Genomic DNA, 21,610 nt, shown 5'->3' with positions numbered 1-21,610 from the left:
ATCAGTTTCATTGGTTCCTCCCATCCTTCCTCTTTATTCTTTCCTTCGTTTCTTCCTTTCTCTCCTCCTCCTCCTCCTCCTCCTCCTCCTCCTCCTCCTCCTCCTCCTCCTTCTTCTTCTTCTTCTTCTTCTTCTTCTTTCTCTCTCTCTCTCTCTCTCTCTCTCTCTCTCTCTCTCTCTCTCTCTCTCTCTCCCTCTCTCCCTCTCTCTCTCTCTCCTTTTTTCCTCATCAGTTTGTAAACTTTCTCAGGGTACATTATGAAATTTCCCCTCTCACACTGGAGACATAGCAGACTAGAGACTTTATCTTCCCAGTTACATGAGGTCAGGAGTAAGTGTGGGAATTTCACTTCTTTCATGAGTGTGACTACTTCCTACAGTCCACATGCTATCAGTACACCCATTTGTCAGGAAGCACTCCAAGGATAGAACTCTTTCTCCTAATTAATGATACTATACTATACACCAATTGTTTCTCTCCTTTCTCAACCCATACCCCATTTTCCCACACCTAGAGATATGAATGCAATATTGGTGACTGGTAAATGAGCTAAACTGACAGTTGGTGGCACTGCTTCTCAACCAAAATTCCTAATGCATAATCATAAGAAATTATACCTTTGTTTACCACAAGAGGTGATATAAGCTCTAAAAGACATGAGAATTGCTAGGAGAACAGATTTCTGAAATCAACCTTAGACTCTAAGGCTTAGAGCAGTGATGGCGAACCTATGACATGCGTGTCAGAGGTGACACGCGAACTCATTTTTTTGGTTGATTTTTCTTTGTTAAATGGCATTTAAATATATAAAATAAATATCAAAAATATAAGTCTTTTCTTTACTATGGTTGCAAATACCAAAAAATTTCTATATGTGACACGGCACCAGAGTTAAGTTAGGGTTTTTCAAAATGCTGACACACAAAGCTCAAAAGGTTCGCCATCACTGGCTTAGAGACTAATAGGGTAGGTCTTGGAATCTGCAGGTTTAATTAATGTTCCAAATAATTCAATCAGGTGGTCGTGAATCACATTTTCTGAAGTAAAGACACCAGGTGGCAGGGCTTTCAACTTGAAAATAGGGTGAAATAAATATTTCCTTTACATATATCTTTCTGATCTCAGAAGTTTGCCAAAGTATCTATAATAATAAAACTGTAATATGCTAATTAGACCAGACATCCTTCCAGACAACCTTCTGGACGAATCCTGGACTGCGAGGGAAGCCTGGGTCCTAGGTGCCAGAGGGAAGCTGGTGCCAGCAGCCGGAGGAAGGAAGGCCTACTCTTGCAAGAATTTTGCGCATCAGGCCTTTAGTTCAATGATATTGTACTTCTATCAATTTCTCATGTAAATGTATATATGGATGTATGTTGCTATAGATGGATGATAGATAGATAGATACTCAGACAGTCTCAATTTTTTGCCATTCATGAGCAAGATCAAAATGAATCTGTCATTTCACCAGACCAATGAGTGGCTGAGCTTTTTGTATGTGTGTTTATCAACTTTGTTTCTAACATTTAATTATACATATTTTCAATCATACTGAAAGCTGAAAGAATTTTTCCATAATTACCCAAAGACCTACCACCTAGACCAGGGGTGGGCAACTTTTTTGTGAGTGCGTGCCAAAACCAGCAAAATCTCTGACTCAAAATTCTTCTGTGGGCCAACACTAATTGTTTTTAGAACATGTTATGCGTACTTGATATCTCTTAAGGTGTACGTTTGTGAAGAACCTTGAAGAAATAATAAAATTCATTTGAGCGACAAAAACACAGTATATGATGATGAAAAATACATTTATTTTTTAATGTATACATGTACACTGATAGTCCGACAGAAAACTTTATGACTCCGTTTGATATTATCAGTGGGACTTTTGCTGCTGCATCACTGATGACAGATTTTACATCAGGTTTATATTTCGTGACCTTCAGAGATATGTACGAGCTACTACTTTCATCTGTCAGGCTACTCCTATTATGAGACTTAACAAAATTCATCACTGAGAACAAAGATTCACAATTGTAAATGGAAGATTATAAGATAGGGTTTCGCATGCCAGCAAAAGTTACTGGCGTGTCATGTTTGGCACGCGTGCCAGGGGTTGCCCACCCCTGACCTAGACACTATAATTAACATTTTACTATCCTTACTTCATCAATGCTCTACACCAGTGGTCAGCAAACTCGTTAGTCAACAGAGCCAAATATCAACAGTACTTCTTCAAAATAGACTCGCCCAGGCCGAAACCGACTTCTGTGCATGGGCCATGAAGTTTCAGTCGCACTGTACGTGCACCCACACGTGGTATTTTGTGGAATAGCCACACTCAAGGGGCCAAAAAGCCACATGTGGCTCGTGAGCCGCAGTTTGCCGACCACAGATCTACACATTTATGTATTCCTCTATTATTTATCAATGCATCATATTTAATGATACATCTTATTTCAGTGTAAGTGAAGACATTAGTACAAATATTTTACTATGTGTCTACTAACTATAGTTTCAGATGTGTTTATGATTTTAATATATATAATTTATCCTATCTAATAAAAGAGAAACATGGTAATTAGCGTACGACCGCTACCCTTCCTATTGGCTAATCAGGGCGATATGCAAATTAACTGCCAGCCAATATGGCAGCCGGCAGCCAGGCAGCTTGAAACTAACATGAGGCTTGCTTGCTTCAGTGATGGAGGACTCCAACGTTCCCTGCCTGCCTTGCCGGCCTCTGAGCTTGCAGTTTGAAACATAGTTACAAATATAGAAGCTAAACGAAACCCCAGAAACCTGCTTTCAGCTGACCGGGATCTCAGAGCTGGAGTTATACATTGTTTCGATTATAGAACCGAAACAAACCAGATACATGCTTTCAGCAGCAGAGGCCTCAGAGCTGGAGCCAGAGCTAAAGCTGGCCCACAATAAAAAAAGAAAAAAGAAAAAAAGGAGCAGTTGGGAGCTTCAGCCCTCAGCCCCTCACCCAGACTGGCCAGGCACCCCAGTGGGGACCCCCACCCTGAAGGGTGTGTGACCAGCTGCAAACAGCCATCATCCCCTCACCCAGGCTGGCCAGGCACCCCAGTGGGGACCCTCACCCTGATCCAGGACACCCTTCAGGGCAAACTAGCCAGCCCCCACCCATGCACCAGCCCTCTATTCTATATAGTAAAAGGGTAATATGCCTCCCAGCACTGGGATCAGTGGAGCTGAGAGGCCTCCCGGCACCGGGATCAGCGTGACAAGGGGCAGCACCCAAACTCCCTGATCGCCCTGCGGCTCTGTGTGTGACAGGGGGCGGGGCCAAAACCTCCCTATCCACCCTGCTCTGTTCGTGACATGGGAAGGCACCCCAACTTCCTGATCAGCCCTGCTCTGTGCCTGATACGGGGGAGTTCCCCAACACCCGATCGCCCTGCGGCTCTGTGTGTGACAGGGTGTGGCATCCCTCCCCCCACCCCCCCAGCACGGGCCCTGCTCTGTGTGTGATGGGGTAGAGCCATAACCTCCCTATCGGCCCTGCCCTGAGTGTGACAGTGGAGGTGCCCCAACCCCCTGAACGGCCCTGCTCTGTGGGTGATAGAGGGCAGCACCCCAACCCCCTGATCCGCCCAGCTCTGTGTGTGACAGGGGGCGGTGCCCCAACTCCCCTATCGGCCCTACTCTGTGAGTGACAGGGGGGAGCTCCCCAACCCCCTGATGGGCCATGCTCTGTGCGTGACAGGGGGGAGCTCCCCAACCCCCCTGATGGGCCCTGCTCTGTGCGTGACAGGGGGGAGCTCCCCAACCCCCGATGGGCCCTGCTCTGTGCGTGACAGGGTACAGAGTCCCACCCCCCGGATTGGCCCTGCTCTGTGAGTGACAGGGGGCAGCGCCCCAACCCCCGGATTGGCCCTGCTCTGTGCGTGACAGGTGGTGGCGCCGCAACCTCCCCATAGACTCTGCCTTGAGTGTGACAGGGGGTGGTGTCCCAACCCCCCAATCGGCCCTACCCTGAGCGTGACTGAGGGTGGCATCGCAACCTCCTGATCCGCCCTGCTCTGTGCATGACAGGGGGCGGCGCCCCAACTCCCCAATCAGCCCTGCTCTGAGCCCGACCAGGGGCTGCACCTAGGGATTGGGCCTGCCCTCTGCCACCTGGGAGCAGGCCTAAGCCAGCAGGTCGTTATCTCCGGAGGGGTCCCAGACTGCGAGAGGGTACAGGCGGGGCTGAGGGATGCCCCCTCCCCCCCGAGTGCACAAATTTTTGTGCACCGGGCCTCTAGTATATAATGAAATGCATTCATTTCTGGGTATCATTCAATTAGTTCAGACAACAACATTCACTTGTGCAACCCAAATCCTTGTCAAGATGCAGAACTTTGCTGTCATTCTGGGAAGTTTCCTCATATGCTTTTCCATTCTTACCCTCAACCTCCCGGGCAATCACATATTAAGCATTTTCACATGTAAGGCTTCTATTATTTAGCAGTGCTTTGAGATCCATCCATATTGCAGTATATATAAATAGTTCTCTCTTTTTCATTGCTGAGTAATGTTATAATCTATAAATCTAATATGGTTTGTTTATCTATTATACTTGATGGACAACTGGGTTATTCCCAGTTTTTGGTTAATATGAATAAAACTGCTATGAACATTCACATGCAAGTGTTTTGTGGAAATATATTTTTATTTCTCTTAGGTAAGTACCTAGTAGGATTGGTAGTTCACAAAGTAAGTGAATTAAAAAAAAATACCAGAGAATTTTCAAATCAGTTATGCCATTTTTACCATTGAGCATTTCTACTAACCATATATGAGAGTTCCAGTTGCTCTATGTCCTCAGTACCATTTAGCATTGCCTGTTTTGTTTTGTTTGTTTTAATTTTAGCCATTTTGATATGTATGTGGCAGTACCAGGAATTTTAATTGACTTGAGGGTCAGATTTTTTTTTTAATATATTTTATTGATTTTTTACAGAGAGGAAGGGAGAGAGATAGAGAGTTAGAAACATCGATGAGAGAGAAACATCGGTTAGCTGCCTCCTGACACCACTGGGGATATGCCCGCAACCCAGGTACATGCCCTTGACCGGAATCGAACCCGGGACCTCTCAGTCCGCAGGCCGACGCTCTATCCACTGAGCCAAACCGGTTTTGGCGAGTGTCAGATTTTTTTGAATGAATTGTGTGGCTTGCTTTTATATTATACCTTTTTATAAATGACTTTTAAAAGTGAATTTGGGTGTCTACTTTTATGTGTAGAATTACTAGGAGATGTGTAAAAGATGAAAGAGAAAAATGTCCCTCGAAAGCTTACAATTATTACCATATACAACACGAGACAATAAAATATAATGCCTATGTGACTAAATCCGACTCAAGGTCAGATATGCAAGATTTGAATCGAGATGATGATTGCCTGAGAAGTCTTTAAGCTAGAGATTAAAAAAAACAAAAAACAACAACAAAAAAAAACACGTGCCACTAGGGTTATAGAATAAAGGGAGGAGTGAGAACAGCATTCCACTGGGAAAATAGCCAGAAAGAGATTCTAAGTTCAGAACAAGCAAGGAGTCTGAAAAAGATGGAAATGCCCCTGGAACTCCATGTGCAGACACTGGCAACATTCGATGAAGGCTTTCATGCCTTCAGATCCCATGCCCAGATTTGGTTGTCTGACCATTTCTCTTGCTATCTCTTTAGAACTAAATTATTTCTCATTTGTAATTTCACTCCACAAAATTCAAACCAATATCATAATGTACTAATCAGATATAGAGAACTTACCTTCTAGAAGAAATCGAATGAATGCTAAAGTCTTACCTATGCTTTATATTATGTTGCTTGGATGCGCCATGGATAGCACTCTACACATTTGGAGGCAGTGTTTCAGTAAGAGTGCAATTTCATCTTCATTCTTTTTAAAATGGGCTTTTGTGGGAGAATTTGCTGTTTTTCCTCAAGAGTGTATTCAATGTAGCAAGTGAGAAAACAAACAAGGCAGTCAGTCAGTTACACCTGAGATCATGGTCTGGCTCTTGAGCAAGTTAGTTAGATCCTCTAAACCAGTGGTTCTCAGCCTTGGCTGCACATTAGAATCACCTGGGAATCTTTTTAAAATCCTGATTTCTGGGCCTCATCCTCTGGAAATTCTGTTTCTTTGTTACTAATGTTGTGGCTCCACCCCATAACCAAGAAACAGAATTTCCGGAGGATGAGGCCCAGAAATCAGGATTTTTAAAAGATTCCCAGGTGATTCTAATGTGCAGCCAAGGTTGAGAACCACTGCAAACCTAGGCCTTCTCATGTATAAGATTGGGATGGCAATAGAACCCACCTCCTAGAGTTGTTGAGAGGACTACATAAGATAATGCATGGTACGTGCTTAGGACAGTCCCTGTCTTGTAAGAACTGTTCAATATATGTCAGTTATTTTTATTGCACTCTTTGATCCTGCTTGCTGATTTCACCTGATCACTTTGTTATTCCTAGATCATCAATATTAAATATGAAAGCACATAAAGTGAATATAACAGGCATTGTATTCACATGCCTGAATTTGCTGATACATTTTTTCTATCTTCCAATGTAGCTCAATGAATATATATTTCTCCTGATTGTCCTTTTTTAAAACAATTGTTCATTCATAATTCGGAATCATTTAATACAAACTAAGTGAACAAATCTAATTTGTCCTTAAAAGGATAAAATATACATGAAATTTATGCCTGAAAAGAACATCAAATGTGAAATATTAGATGACAAGACTCTAGGATCATAGGATTATGGTGGCAGGGCTCACGGAGATGTTTTTGAGATACTGGCAACTTCATTTCTAGCAACAGGCACTGGTGCAGCATGGATTTGTTTCCCAAAGTACCGCCATGGTTTTATTAACTACAAAACCAGACAGCTAGCTGCTCACAGGGAGTGACCTGAGGAACTCGGGAACAAACTCTCCCCTCAAATATATCAACCCTCACCACCTGGCGGGCACACTGCTTGGAAGGGTTGAGGAACTCTCTGTTGAAATGAAAATAGACCTGGGAGGATGAACACACTCAGCAGTCCCTGGAGCTCTTCGGACCTTAGAGTAAATTTAGTAATCAAATGGATTTCCCCCTGACCTCAAGTACACCCTTTTGATGGAGGTTAGAAGAAAACTCCTCCGAGTTTGGGGCAGTTACCAGGCAGAACAAACAAGAGTTTTCAGGATATTAATAGGGATTAAGTAGGATAATAAGCATGAAAGTCCTCTGGATACAAAGAGCATCAGATATAATACACAATGTTATTCTTTTTGCAATTATTACTAATGCGGAACCTTGGGGAGAAAATGCCTTTTAAAGAATTGGAATAGGGAAGCGTAGGAAAGAATGTCTATGAAGTTATAATGTGGCTTAACATTAGTTTAGTGTTTTAAGATTGCAGTGTTCTGTCACAACCATTAATCTAGTTGGTCTTTACAAAAAACATATCGCTTGGGAGGGTGGGCACTTCGATTCTCATTTTAGAGATGAGGATGTCCCACACAACCCGTGAGCCATCTTGGACGCTACCTTTTCCTCTGTACCCCACTGCTGGCAGAATAGCATGGGCAATGCCAAGAGGCTGAAACTTACAGGAAAATTCCAGGAAAAATGATACTTTTTAATATTTGGAGCAAAAGAAAGATGTCTTTTAATTGGGACAGCTGGAGTTGTGCTGACTTAATACAGTTAGAGGAAAATCCTCTAAGTCATTGTGCTCTGTGCCTCCCCTTAGGGAGTTGTGTTGAACTAAGGAAGGTGTGATATTTGACAGACAGGCTCAATGGAGAGACAAGAAAGGTGACCCTAAATCGGTGATGGCGAACATTTTGAGCTCGGCATGTCAGCATTTTGAAAAACCCTAACTTAACTCTGGTGCTGTGTCACATATAGAAATTTTTTGATATTTGCAACCATAGCAAAACAAAGACTTATATTTTTGATATTTATTTTATATATTTAAATGCCATTTAACAAAGAAAAATCAACCAAAAAAATAAGTTCGCATGTCACCTCTGCCCTAGACTCTCTAAAAGACTTTATGACCCATGGCTCAGACTAATAATATGTTCTGAAATAGAATACCAAATAGAAATGGTGAGAGAAGCAAGGTATTATAAGACCAATCAAGTTCACGAAGTGCAGCTCATATCATATCAGGCTAACCTCATTTTCTGATTTATTTTGTTGTTGGTGGTGATGGTGATGACAATGATGATGTTAGTCTACTGCCAATTGGTTGGTTGATCCAAGGAATTATCATATTTCTGTAGACATGATAAAAATTTCAATTTACTATTGTGGTCAATAGGGAGACATGCATATGAACAATAAATAAGTAGGCTAACTTGATCATTGGAGCAAGGATGATACCCCAAGACTGTTACCATTATTGAGCACTTGTTAAATAACAAGCATTAGGTTCAGATTTTTCCAAAAATGTTACATTTATTTTTTTTTATTGTAGCCCTGAGGTAAATATTAGTAAGTCCCATATGTCAACTGACCCAATTAATGATGACACTGAGATCAGAGGGAAGGTGGGAATGATGTCAGGCTAAGAGGATTATAATTATACTTGATAACAGAGTGAGGATCAAAACTAAATTTGCAGCAGTTAAACTTACCTAGGCAAAGACTGTCAAACTGAAATGAGTACTGGAGAACTTAAGTTGGTAAAAGTATCTGAAATCAAAAAATGTTGGTAAGAAAAAGTGAAAGAACTGAGAGTGGCTGACCCAGAAGATTTAGGAGGAAGTAGGTATCTATTTTCAAATAATGAAAAGTTCTCATATGAAAGGAAGGATTCCATTATTTTCACTGTATCCTAGAATGTGGAGCAAGAACTGGATTTTATTGGAAGGTATATTTCAATCCAATATAGTAAAAAAAAAAGTTTCTGATAAATTAAATTGTCTAAAGGTGCAATATTCTGCTTCAATTACCATTTATCCGGAATTTGTAGAGGAAATTCTTGCAAGAGGGTAGAAACTTGGATTAGTTCAGTGACTGGAAGTATTGGATTAGGGCCCATCCACAATAGCATTGAGTCACTTCATGAGATTTCCTTTTTTGTTTTCTTCCAATGTTGTTATTCCTGTCAAAAAGAAAAATCTCTGATTGGTATTGGTATATCGCAAATATACCTAGCTTATATTTATTCTAGATCATTCCATTATTTTCATTTCTCAAAATACTATTTTCTCTTCTTGTTGCATTCTACATGAAGCTTATTTTCTTATGTAGTTTATAAGATTTTTTTTTTATATGAGATCAACTTTAGGGAGATATGGTCTTCCTGAGATGTTTCATGTTTCTTTAAGAATGCTTCAAAAAATTCTTCCACCCTGGCTGGTGTAGCTCAGTTGGTTGAGTGTCGCCCTGGGCACCAAAAGATTGCTGGTTCAATTCCCAGTCAGGACACATGCACCAAAGGGCTACTAGTTTGATTCCAGATCAAGACACATGCCCAGGTTGCTGGTTCAATCGCCAGTAAGGGGCATCTAGGGGGCAGCCAACCTGTGTTGCACTCTCATAACATGTTTCTCTCTTCTCCCTTCCTCTCTTTCTCTTAAAAAAAAAAAAATCAATAAACCATTCTTTTTTAAAAAAATGACAAAAAATGGTATAACCATTTTATTATTAAAAAATTTCTTCTGCTAGGTTAGCTATAGATTTCTCTGATTTAGAGTTTTTGTTGTTGCTGCCGTTTGCTTGTTTTGCTTTTGGTAGCCTTATTAATGTATGCTTCATGGCCTTACCCATATAAATTCAGACTCCACCCATAGATGAGATGGTGAAGTCCTGAGATTTTAATTTCTTGCTGGTGTCATCTTTTTTCTCATGTGCAAGTAAGTTTCTTCGCCATTGAACCATGCAAAGTGTTGAAATTTTTCTAGCCTTTGAGAATAGAAAATTATTTGAAATTCCAAAGTTTAAGCTGGTGATTGGCTTCTAGGTTTCCATTTTCCTCAGACGCCAGCCAAGTCCCTGCATGATATGTCCTGCAAACCCCCAATGTCAGTTTCTCTTACATCTCTGGCTTTGATGTTCCTTTTTGGTTCTCATACATGAAGATTTCCTTTCCTTTTCTTGTATTGACCAAGTAATAAATTTTTAAAATTATATTTCATCCAGCATTTCTATGTGGTTTTAATGGGAGGAAGGAAAGTACTTACTAGTATGTTATTAATACATTGTTATCTCTAATTACCCCTCCCTTTTTAAAAATTTTAAAAAATATATATTTTTTTGATCTCAGAGAGGAGGGGAGAGAGAGAGAGAGATAGAAACATCAAAGTTGAGAGAGAATCATTGATAGGCTGCCGCCTGCCTGCCCCATACTAGGGATTGAGCCTGCAACCAGGGGCATGTGTCCTGACTGGAAATGGAACCGTGACCTCCTGGTTCATAGGTAGACAGACATTCAACCCCTGAGCCATGTCAGTCAGGCACCCCTCCATTTAAAAAAGAGAGAGAGTAAAACTTGGGATCATGCGCTTTGGCATGGGATAATATCTGGCTAAAATTTAATAACTTTGTTTTCATGTTCATTAACTTTTATAGTATCTTCTGATTTGTGAAATGTGTTAGATTTTACTTTTGTTTTTGTTTTTGTTTTCTAACAGCTACATGAAATAATCCCATATCATATCATTTATTACTTAAAATATATAGTTCAAATTTTTTAGTGTATCCACAGTTATGCTACTACCACCATAATCAATTTTAGAACATTTTCATCACTCAAAAAAGAAGCCCTGTACATATTAGCTACCACTTCCTTCTCCTTCCATCCTCCCCATCCTAAGCTTGAAGCAGCCAAAAAGCTACTTTCTGACCCTTAAAGAGTTGCCTACTCTGTTCATTGCATATAAATGGAGTCATGTAATGTGTTTTTGTGACCAGCTTCATCCATTTAGCATAAGGTTTTAAAGGGTTACCTATATTATAACATCAATATTTTATATTATTTTGTGGTCAAATAATATTCCATTATATGAATATACCACATTTTGTTTATTCATTCACCAGGTGATAGACACTTAGGCTTAGTTCTACCTTTTGGCTATTATGAATAATGTTGCTATGAACATTCATGTGCAATCGTTTGTGTAGACATATGTTTTCACTTCTCTTGGATATATACATAAGAATGATATTATCATGTTGAATTGTAACTCTATTTTTAATCATTTGAGGAACTGCCAGATTGTTTTTACAAAGCAACTGCACTATTTAAAATTTTCATCAGTAATGTAGAAAGATTCCAATTTCTCCACATCCTTGAAAACACTTGCTATTATCTAACTTGATAATAGCCATCTTGGTGGGTATAAAGTAGCACCTCACTGTGATTTTGGTTTATATTTACCTGGTAGTCAATAATATTGAGCATATTTTTATGTACTTATGGGAAATTTGCATGTTTTCTTTGGAGAAATGTCTATTTAAGTTCTCTGTCCTTTTTTTAATTGAATTATTTGCCTTTTTGCTATTGAGTTGAACATTTTTTTTTAGCATATTCTGTATATAGGATTTACAATATTTACTCCCATTCTGTGGGGTGGATTAGCTTTCTCTTTCTTAATAGTGTTCTTTGATGCACAATTTTTTTTTAATTCTGATAAAGTCCAATTTGTCTATTTTTTTTTCTTTGGTTGCTTATGTTTTTGGTGTTATAGCTATTAAATTATTGTCAAAGGTCACCAAGATTTATCCCCATGTTTTCTTCTAAGAGTTGTATAGATTTTACTCCTAAATTTAGCTCTATAATTCATGTTGAGTTAATTTTTTGTATATGGCATGACGTAAGGGAATTACTCATTGGCTCGAGCCTCATCTTCCATGTGGACTTTGGAGATGGTTTCATTTTATTGTCTGAGGGTGGATTGCTTGAATGCAGGTTCCGTGCTTTCCTGTTCAGTCTCTTCCTGAGAACTTTCACCCAGACCTCCATCTTCAGTTTAACAGCATCTCTCCTGGGCTTCACCAATTTCATTCCATCTTGTGGGGGGAAGGTTTCATTATGTGCATACCCTAACGCTAACAATTCTTTGTGCAGGATCTCCCACACTTCCAGATCCTCCCTTGGATGCTAATCGGATACATACCAATGCAAATAATTGTCTTGGCTTTTATTTTGTTTTTACTTTTCTTTGGGGGTGGGGTGGGAGGGGCAGTTCTTGTTTCATTTAGCTAGGTTGATTCAGGCATTAGCCCCAGTTTGTATAAATTTGTTCGGAGGATTTTGTACAGCTACCCACCCAAATAGGCTCCGAGGAGGAAAGAAAAAAGTTGTAGCATAGCATATATGTAGAAAGACAAACATGTGAATTCACAGGGTTCATGCAAAATGGAACAACCTGTCAATTCTAAAAGTGGACTGTAGACCTTTAAAATAGAAGAAAAGCAGAGAGAATTTGAAGATGTTAAAGGTCTGGCTTTGAAGATGACAGGAGAGGTCATGAGTTAAGGGATGAAAGGAGAGCAGCTCTGGAAACTGGGAAAGGCAAGGAAGCAAGTGCGGCCCTATAGTCTCCAGAGGAGCATGGCCTTGCCAACACCTTGACTTTAACCTAATGAAACTGATTTCAGACTTCTGGCTTCCAGAACTATGAGAAAATAAGTTTGTGTTGTTTTGAGCCACTAAGTTTGTGGTAATTTTTTATAGCAGCAATTGAAAACCAATACAGGGCAACCTACAGAGACAGGTATGGTCAGAGGCAGTATTTATTATTAACTAGTTTGACCTCAGCCTTGCTTTCTTCATTTATAAATTCTAACTAAAAATTTAGTCAGCCTGGCCAGTGTGGCTCAGTGGTTGAGCATCAACCCAGGAACCAAGAGGTCTCTGGTTCAATTCCCGGTCAGGGCACATGCCCAGGATGCAGGATCAATTCCCAGTAGGGAGTGTGCAGGTCATATGATCAATGATGTTCCTCTTTCATTGATGTTTCTATCTCTCTATCCTTCTCCCATCTATCTCTCTAAAAATCAATAAAAACATATTTTTAAAATAATTTAGTCATAAGGTTTAAGTTTTTGAGATATTATGAGACTAGTAGCCCTAAGCACGAATCGGTGAGCCAGTAGCTCGCCAGTAGTCTGCTGCCACCCTCCTGTGGCTCTCCCCTCTCCCCCTGCCCTCCCCTCATAGCTTGCTGCCCTGCCCAATCCTATGGCTCTCTGCCGCCCGCTTGTAGCTCGCTGCCCCACCCTCCTGCTGAGGCATGATCCGGTCATTACATGGTCGGTCGTTACACTTCACAGTGTAACGACCATTTGCATATTACATCTTTATTATATAAGATAATGTCTTGTACAGTACTGTTCATTAGTAACATATTGCAAGTCACATATGAGACCCATATATGTAATTTTACATTTTCTAGTAGCCATATTAAAAAAGTGAAAAACAAAAAAAGGTGAAATTGTTGATAATATATTTTTGTAACCTAATACAGGTGACCATTGAACAACACATGTTTGAACTGTGTGAGCTAGTTACATGTAGATTTTTCCAATAAAAATATTAAAAATTTCTTGAAGATTTGAGATAATTTGAAAAAAATTGCAAATGAACTATGTAGCCGAGAAACATGGAAAAAAATTAAGAAAACATTAAGCATGTTATGAATGCATAATATATATATAGGTACTAATTTATTTTTATTATTTACTATCATAATATATATACAAATCTATAATAATAAAAGCATAATATGCTAATTAGACCAGACAGCCAAACGACCTTCTGGACATCATTCTAGATGTCCTTCCTGATAAAGCCATGGCTATGGGGTCCGAGGCAGAAGTGGTTAGGGGTGATCAGGCAGACAGGTGAGCAGTTAGGGGTGATCAGGAAGACAGGAAGAGTGGTTAGGGGCGATCAGGCAGGCATGCAGAGTGGTTAGGGGTGATCAGGCAGGCAGGCGAGTGGTTAGGAGTCATCGGTCCCAGATTGCAAGAGGGATGTCCGACTGCTGGTTTAGGCCTGATCCCACAGGGATCGCCTGGCAGTCGGACATCTCCCGAGGGGTCCCAGATTGTGAGAGGGTGCAGGCTGGGCTGAGGGACCCTCTACCCTTACCTTCCCCATGCACGGATTTCATGCACTGGGCCTCTAGTCAATATAGTAAAAGCCTAAACGACCATTACAGCAGAATGACCAGAACAACCAGTAGCTATGATGTGCACTGACCACCAGTAGCTGCCTCCTGGTGGCCAGTGCACTCCCTCAGGTGGAGCGTCGCTCAGGCAGAAGCCAGGCCTATGGCTGGTAAGCGCAGCAGAGGTGGCGGGAGCCTCTCCTGCCTCCGAGGCAGCACTAAGGAGCAGCGAGCAGGTGGGCAGTAAGGAGCAAGGGGTCCCAGACTGCGAGAGGACACAGGCCTGGCTGAGGGATGCCCCCTCTAGTGCACAAAGTTTGTGCACTGGGCCTCTAGTCTATTATAAAAAGCTAAACTTTATCAATATTTATATACATAAATACTTACAGACTATACATGACACCATTTATAGCCCAGGTAAATGTAAACAAACATAAAAAAGCAGTATTAAATCATTACTGCAGAAAATTAAATGTAGTGCATACTATATTACTTGTAATAATTTTGCAGCTACTTCTTGTTGCTATTATGGTAAGCTCAAGGGCTGTAGCTGCTGAAAATGCCAGGTGACACTAATCATCTTTTTATGAACAGTTTGTATCTCCACGAAGTTGCATATCATAGAAAAAAATGATTTCTTGTGTTCCTTATGTATTTTACATTGTGTTTAGTGCAATGCCTTGAACAACACCATGGGACCCACACAAAATGCCACTGGTAATGCTGGAAGGGCTTCCTAGAAGCAGAGAAAAGTCATGACATTACAAGAAAAAGTTGAATTGCTGGACATGTACTATAGATTGAGGTCTGCAGCTCAGTGGCTCACCATCTCAAGATAAATAAATCCAGTGTAAGGACCATTGTAAAAAAAAAAAAAAAAAAAAAAAAGACTTTGTGAAGCATCACAGCAGCTATACCAGCAGGCAGGAAGACCTGGCACATTTTTGCGAAGTAATTTCTTATATGGTATTGAAAATGCAGCTTTTATGTGTGTGCAGCATTGCTATAAGAAAGGCAAACCTATGCACTCAATATGCTTTGAGAAAAAAGCAAATTTTTATATGACAAATTAAAGCAAAAGGCAAGTGAAGGACCTAATGCTGGAGAATTTAAAGCTAGCAAAGGATGGGTTGATAATTTTAGAAAAAGATTTTGGCTTAAAAAGTGCCAAGATAACAAAAAAACCCCCACATACTGACCAAGATGCAGCAGAAGAGTTCCCAGGTACCATTAAGAAAATCATTGAGGAAAAGAATATCTGCCCAAATAGGTTTTTAATGCAGAAAAGAGCCCCTATTATGGAATGTTCCAATCATTCAAGACCTTTTGACTTCTTTTATGGCATGGACTCTTCCATACTATGGCCTTAAATTGAAAACAAATGGTTGAAGAAGAATCGGTATTCTACAGAATCATTTTTAGAGAAATGAAAAAGCAAAAAGTCAGACAGAAGTTATAGTGTATTTCCATAAATTGACATTACCTGTGCCTGCTCTCCTGCCTTGCCCTTGACCTTCTCCGCTTCTTCCTTCTGAGACAGCAGGACCAACCCTCCTCTTCCTCCTCAGTCTACTCAACAGGAAGACAAGGATGAAGACCTTTATGATGATCTGCTTCCTCTTAATGAACAGTAATTTATTTTCATGCCATACAGCAAATAAACTTATCTGCTGTGTGTGTGTATGTGAAAATATAATAACTGTACAAGACTGTGTGAGATGTTTTTGTGTCACCATCATCCCCACCTAAGTATTCATTCACCATGCAGAACATTGCATACAAGACTTTTATTGAAGTGGATAACCTATCCTTACCATAAGGTGAGTAATATTTTATTAAAAAATTAGTAATGCATGTATTTTCTTACTGTTTCATAACTATGCTTTCAAAGAATTATATTATTGTACTAGAGGCCCGGTGCATGAAATTCATGCATGGGTGAGGTCCCTAGGCCTGGCTGGCCATCAGGGCCGATCTGTGGGGTGACTGGCGGGGGTAGGGGGGGCCCCCCGCTGGCACTGCCTTTGCTGGCCTGGGGCCTGTGGACTGGGGGCAGCTCCTGCATTGAGCGTCTGCCTCCTGGTGGTCAATGCACAGCATAGCGACAAGTCGTTCCACTAGTTGTTCTCTCAGTGGGTCAATTTGCATATTAGGCTTTTATTATAAAGGATAGTATGCCTCTCTCTTATAGTTGGAGGAACTGTTTATCAGCCTATCATCACAGGTTTTTTAAAAAATATAAAAGTGTTTTTAATAGTGTATTATGAATATAACTACCATCGTATTCCATAAAAATTTATAATGGTTCATTTATTAGTGTGTAGGCTAGGCTACGGTGAAGTGATCATATCCATTATATTCGACTCTAATAGAATAATCATGTTGTTATTTCTTCATTACCAATGCATAAATCATTATGCTGTAAATATCTTGCATTATCTTTTTATTTTTTATGTCTAGTGTTAGTAATACATATAACATCTACAGTGCTTTGTATCATATAAGGCATAATTGATGTAGGTTCTGACAAATGATTAATCTTATAAACAGATTGTATAAACTTATGTTATTGATAAATATAGTACAGTACTATAAATGTATTTTCTTTTCCTTATGATTTTCTTAATAACTTTTTCTTTTATCTAGATTACCTTATTGTAAGAATACAATATATATGTATTATATAGTGTTAATCGACTATGTTATTGGTAAGGTTCCTGGTCAACAATAGGCTATTAATAGTTATGTTTTGGGGGAGTCAAAAGTTATGCATGGATTTTGGACTGTGGGAGGTCCATGTTCCTAACCCCTGAATTGCTCAAAAGTCAACTGTCTGTTTAAAATATTATCATTTAGAATATATCCAAAATATTAATAAGGAATCAATATAAAGAATATTAATGATGCATTCTACATTCTTTTTCTCACTGGGTGTTTTTATACTTACAGCACATTTAAATTAGACTAAATGCCTTTCACATATAACTAGGTCTAGAACAGCCGTGGGCAAACTATGGCCTGCGGGCCGGATCCAGCCCGTTTGAAATGAATAAAACTAAAAAAAAAAAAAAAAGACTGTACCCTTTTATGTAATGATGTTTACTTTGAATTTATATTAGTTCACACAAACACTCCATCCATGCTTTTGTTCCGGCCCTCCGGTCCAGTTTAAGAACCCATTGTGGCCCTGGAGTCAAAAAGTTTGCCCACCCCTGGTCTAGAAGGTGCTAGGTAGTGATGCTGTCCTATGTTGGGAACTTAATAAGTAAATGCTGACAGTTATCAGCAAGCTGGGAACAAGTCCACTGACTTCATAGCCTGTTGTGATCACTAAATGAGATAATGCATGGAAAGGACTTCACAAAATGACTCCTAGGACATACTCAGTAATAAGTAGTTTTTATCATTAAAGAAAATGTAAATCTTTACCAAAGTGTTGGAAACATGGAAGACTCAAAACTCTAGTCCCGCCTTGCTTTTGTCAGACCTGGCACCCAGTGCCTGTTTCCAGGAATGTTATCTTCTCTCATCAATTATTGGCAATCTCCCATATCACCTGCATCTCCTGGCAGGTCTTTCCAGTCTCTGACCTCTAGACTTCACTCCTCTAAATCCGGGTGTACATCAGGCCTGGGCTTCTTTTTATCCCACATGAGCCCTGGCAGTAATAGATAATGATGGATTTTTATTTCTCAAGAAGCTGGATTTCAATGACTGCTTTGTAGATATACAGCAAGAATGTGCTTATATGAAAAAGTTTAACATCAAAGCTTTTCTTTTTCTTCCCTCTTTTAATATTTTCATTGTGATTTCAGCACTTTGCCATCTACAGTTTCCAAACCAGTCTCCAACAGAGAGTCACCTTGACATTCCTGGGGCTGGAACTTCTGTAGACAACAAAGGGAACTGATGGGCCCTCTGATTCACGGTGGACCTGTTAATCTCATAGACTTTTAGAGTTAACAGACTTAATTTGAAGTCCCATCTCTTCTACAAACCAGCTATGGGTCGTTGTATAAGTTACCTAATCTTTCCAATGCCAGGGCTGACTAGCAGCCCCTGAGCATCGGATGAACAGATTATTCTGACACAGTTTCACTGTGAAAGAGAGGCTAAAGGACGGCCTGGCTAAAGGAGCCAGGCAGCCTGGATTGCCTGCCTCATTAGGCTTTTATTGGAATTTTTATCTTTAGATACAATCAGTAGGGTGGGTAATCTTGGGAAGACACATGTGGTTACATTGTCCTGTAGGCAAGGGCATTCAGGGATTAAGCATAAGGATTCCAGCAAACACCCGGGGGTCTGAACATGCACAGGCTCATTTGGGAAGGTAGGGAATAATCAGGGCACTGCCTTCAACACTCCCCTAAGTCTGTCTTAAGTCAGAATTCTGATAAACAGGGCAGGCGGCCTTCCACACACTTCCCTTGTATCGGAATGTCATCCTTGCAAACTTTCCAACCAAGTTTCATGCTTCCCAACATTCCAAGATTCAGTTTCTGTATTTGTAAGATGGCAATAGTAATATACTTATGGGGACTAAATAGAAATAATGAAAGCAAAGTGCCTACCACATAATCAATATATACTTAATAAATGTTAGCTATCATTGTGAGCTCATTTTTTAAATCAAGTCTGATTTTTTATTTTTGTATTCTTGAGTTTAGTATTTCGTTTCTACAACCTCTTTCATTTTTCCAACAATCTAAGTACCCAGCAGTGTTTGGAATTTTTGTCCGTGGGGCTGGTCTTAGTTCTTGGGTTTTAAATTCGTAGTAAGTTCTCATTGGAACCAAGGAAGTTCTCATCTGACCTCAAAATAGATCACATCACCTAGATGTTCATCACATTATCTATTTTCATGTCTCAATATTGTAACTCAAATCTCCAGAATGATGCCTTAATGCCTTGGTATGCGTACCTGGGATAACACCTGGTATCCTTAGCAACGAAAATAATTTTATGGTTGGGGGTCACCACAACATGAGGAACTGTATTAAAGGGTCGTGGCATTAGGAAGGTTGAGAACCACTGCGACTCACAAACATCCTGCCCCTAGCCTATTTTTACTGGAATTTACTCGAAGAGGACTTAATCAGCAGAGGTGTCAGAACCAGAAATAATATGGATGTTTTAAGCTTCATTTATGCAATGAGATTTGGATTCGGAGTTAGGAGGCCTGAGTCCTGGCCACAACTCCCTGAACCCTTGGGCAAGGCATACGTGTTCTCCAGATCTATGTTGGGCTGGCCCTGTCTGAAAGCCTGTTGAGAGGTCACTGGGATAACTGCCCAATATCTGGTTTATAACTTCTACTCTTTTTGCAGCCCTACAGTCTCACATTTTGACAATAGTTGATAGAATTCACCTCTAAGTTATTTTTTATTTGGCATACCCAGTGTTTTGAATTGAATTCAGATGTTTTATGTGTGTTTTCCAATACCACCAAACAATTCTGCCATACCAGTTGGGTGACCTACAATTTAACTCAGTTCTGACACTGTCTACCTGGGGACAGCTTCAGACTCCAAAAGTAAAAGGTTCAGTCTTACAAGACTTCGTCCTCCCCTTCACACACAAGTCCAGTTACCTGTGCTTCTGATCAATTGATTATGTCTTACACATTGGCGTTTCTCAGGATCCCCTCCTCAGGTTAGATTAATTTGCTAGTGGGGCTCACAAAACTCAGGAAAATATTTACTTGCTAAATTACTGGTTTATTATAAAAGGAAATGAATCAGGAAGAGCCAGATGGAAGAGATGCAGAGGACAGGTATGTAGGAAGGGGCACTATTCTTCCATGTCCTCTCCCAGCTCATAACCCTCCCAGCATCTCCGCATGTTCACCAACTCAGAAGCTCTCTAAATTCTGTCCTTTGGGGTTTATATGGAGGCTTTGTTACCTGGTCACGATTGATTAGATCATTGGCCATTGGTGATTAAACTTAATCTCTAGCACCTCTGATCTCCTGGAGGCCTGAAGGTCAGGGGGTTGGGTTGAAAGTTACAAACCTCTAATCCAGCGGTTCTCAACCTGTGGGTCGCGACCCCTTTGGCGGTCGAACGACCCTTTCACAGGGGTCGCCTAAGACCACCCTGCATATCAGATATTTACATTATGATTCTTAACAGTAGCAACATTACAGTTATGCAGTAGCAACGAAAATAATTTTATGGTTGGGTCACAACATGAGGAACTGTATTTAAAGGGCCAGAAGGTTGAGAACCACTGCCCATGTTAGGTTTCCCAGGCAACCAATTGCCATTTTTAAATGCTTTCCAAAAGTCACCTCATTAACATAAACTCAGGTGTGGTTGAAAGGAGCTTTTTAACAACAAAAGGCTCTTCACCTTCAGTGCTCTTATCACTTAGGAAACCCTAAGGGTTTTAGGAGCTGTGTGCCCCATATGGGGAGGAAGATCAAATACAGTCATGTGTTGTTTAACAATGCGAATAAATTTGAGAAATGCTTCATTAGGCAATTTTGTCTTTGTGTGAACATAGAATGCACTTATACAAACCTATGTAGTCTAGGCTACAAACCTGTACAGCATGTGACTATACTGAATACTGTAAGACAATGGTAAGTATTTGTGTATCTAGATATATATTAATATAAAATGGTAATAGTATAAAAGTCAAAAATGTGGCATCCTAGCCAGTTTGGCTCACTGTAATAGAGCGTCGGCTTGCAGACTGAAGGGTCCCAGGTTCGATTCTGGTCAGTTGCAGGCTCAATCCCTGGGTGGGAAACAACCAATCGATGTGTCTCCCTCACATCAATGTATCTATGTTTCTCTCTCTGTGTCTCTTCCTCTCCCTTCCACTCTCTCTCTAAGACAAAAAAAAAAAAGGCAAATGTTTTCGTATACCTGTGTAGGGTACTCACCTTACCATAAATGGAGCTTGCAGGACTGTAAGTTGCTGGGTGAGTTAGTGAGTGGTGAGTGAAGGTGAAGGCTAGGACATTACTGTGCACTACTGTAGACTTTACAAACACTGCACATTTAGGCTGCACTAAACTTATTTTTTAAAATCCTTTCTTTAATAAGTTAACCTTAGTTTACTGTAACTTTTTTACTTTATAACCCTTTTAATTGTATTAACTTTTGACTCTTGTATAATAGTTTAAAACACAAAAATCTTTTTATCCTTATTCTATAAGCTTTTTTCTATATTACTATTATTATTTTTACTTCTTAAGCTTTTTCATGAAAAGCGATGACACACACACATTAGCCTGGGCCTGATCGGGCTCATTAATATCACACTGTCTTCCACCTGCACCTCCTGTCCACTGCAAGTTCTTTAGGGCAATAACAGGCATGGAGCAGTCATTGCCAATGAAAACAACGCCACCTTCTGGAACAACTCTTGAGGACCTGCCTGATGTGGTGTCACTCTTTCCAGAAATATGTCCATGCTAGTTGTTATTTTTATCATCATAGATTTGCTTATAAGCAAGTAATGCACCATG

The sequence above is a fragment of the Myotis nattereri genome (genome assembly GCF_964212035.1).
Source record: "Myotis nattereri genome assembly, chromosome: 10".
Lineage (NCBI taxonomy): Eukaryota > Metazoa > Chordata > Mammalia > Chiroptera > Vespertilionidae > Myotis > Myotis nattereri.
The sequence above is the reverse complement of the archived record's forward strand: the minus strand, read 5'-3'. Positions refer to the sequence as shown.